The sequence below is a fragment of the Chrysochloris asiatica genome, unplaced genomic scaffold, assembly GCF_000296735.1.
Source record: "Chrysochloris asiatica unplaced genomic scaffold, ChrAsi1.0 scaffold00017, whole genome shotgun sequence".
Classification (NCBI taxonomy): Eukaryota; Metazoa; Chordata; class Mammalia; order Afrosoricida; family Chrysochloridae; genus Chrysochloris; species Chrysochloris asiatica.
Window position 1 is genome coordinate 5401906 of NW_006408535.1, and position 2288 is coordinate 5404193.

Consider the following 2288-nt stretch of genomic DNA (forward strand, 5'->3'; position numbering starts at 1 on the left):
CTAATAGCAACCCTATACAACAGACTCTAATTATACCACAAGGGTTCCAAGGCTGTATTCTTTATATAATCAAACTTACAAATCTTTCTCCTGTAGAGCAGCTGATGGGGTAGAAATGGTGACTTTTGGGTTAGCAGTCAAGTACTTAACTATACACCTCCAGAGCTCCTTTTAAAGTATGCAAAGGGACTAATAGCATCCCTTCACATAGGCAGGAGTTAAGAAGAAAAGATTCCAGGAGAAGATGTCACAAGGACTTATTTTTTAAATAAATAAATTTTGAAAAGTTTCGAATGATATATATTTAATTGAATTCTTCATCGCTCCTGGAAGATTTGGTACTATTTTCTAATTAATTTCTTACTCTGCACTCTTTTACCTCAAAGAAAGACTAAAGAACATAGAGTGAAAATTGGTAATGGGTCTTAGCTTCCATCCACCTTTGAAATTACCATCGTTGAATCTTTGTGATAGAGTGTACTAGGTTTTTAACAGATAAATGTAGTTATACAACTCTATATAAAATCACCCAATTGAAAACCATGAAACCACTGAATGTAAGGGTCTCAAGGAGTCCAACTAATTTATTGTATTTAGTTGACATCCTTAAAGTCCTTTAACAGAATTGTTAATCAATGATTGTGATGATGGTGGTGGTTGTATATGCCATAGAGTTGATTCCAACTCATAGCAACCTTATTTAGGGTGTCCAATGCTGGAAATCTGTACAGGAGGAGAAAGCCTCCTCTTCCTCCCACAGAGTGATTGATAGATTCAAACTACTGACTTTACAGATAGCAGACGAGCTCATAACCTACTAAGCTACCAGAGTTCCTTATACATGTTGCATGAAAACAAAGCACAGACAAAAACCAACTACAGAAAAGAGGATAAATGGGAAGAAATGAGAATAATATCAAATTTGTCTGCCCTACTGGAACAAGTACTTTCTGTTGGCACGTTCTTAGAATTAATAACTAGGGTTGATACTATAGGAAGGCATTGATCAAAGTATTGCAGTAAAAAGCGAGAAAGCTAAAGGAAATAAACAGTGGATAAATCTTGCTTTATCTTGGCCTCCTAGTTTAAATTCAGTCTTTTAACAGACAGAAAGTTTGACAGTATTATATTTATATGATCTCTTTTAAATAAAAAGGAATTGTTAAAGGTAACTCAATACTTGACAATGATAATGCTACAATTTTGAAAACTAAAAATAATGTCTATATGTTGTTCTTGTTAAGTGCCATTGAGTTGTTTCTGACTCATAGCAACTCATGGCTGGTGAGTTTGAACTTCTGACCAACCCCTCCTTGAAAACCTTATACAGGGTCTCTATGAGTCAGAACCAACTCAATGGCACTTGACCTCAACAACAATCAAGCATGTAGAAAGGTAGATAGGTGAAAACAAATATCAAGGGAATTGTCATCAGATTTCAAAATCAGCATTGGAAATGGGTAGGAGAATCAGTCTTGTATGTGTAACAAGAAAGACCTTAAAAATAGCTTTGAGAAAAGTTAATTGAGTGCAAGTTTTATTTTTATTGAAAGTAATAGAGTATCAACAACACCCAGCATTTTAGTTCAGTCTATCCACTGAAGGTTTAAAACAAAATCCAAGACATATGTTTTTAATAAACTGACAGCTTGAGTTAACATTGCTTTAATTCTCAAAACTTTTGAAAGAAACATTTTAGGAGAACGAAACATACCATGTTTCTTAAATGGAAGCTAGAGGAGGATGAAAGACTTTAACACATATAGGTTAAAGGTTACAAATGAAATAGCCACATTTACTTCCAAAGTTTAGGTTATGGGAAATGGCAATGAAAGAAGGAAACATAGCATCAGCAGATAACTAATTATGAGAACAAGTATCCTTGCAGTTGATGAAGGAAAGAATGGGATTAAGATTTTGAAATGCCATGGACGTAGAACATAATACAAAGGTAGAAAATATTTTCTCTTCCAATTTCAAGTGTCAAGGACCATGGTTTAAGGCAGAAATGTGTTGCCTGGAGATTAATGATTCAATGAATGATTAAAGGGACACCCATGTAGGGCAAGGACTTATGGAAAGCACAATGGAAATTTAAAGGGCACATCAAAGAACAAGTTGATGCCCATAATAAGAACATTTTTTCTTGTATCAAAAGGTGATTGGGGGGAAAGGAGACCGGTGCTTCCCGGACCAGGCAGCTCAGAGTAGACACTGGAGAGGGAGAGAAAGGAATAGTCAGAAACACCACACTAGAAGGCTTGTAAGTCCGTCTTCTGCCTATGACT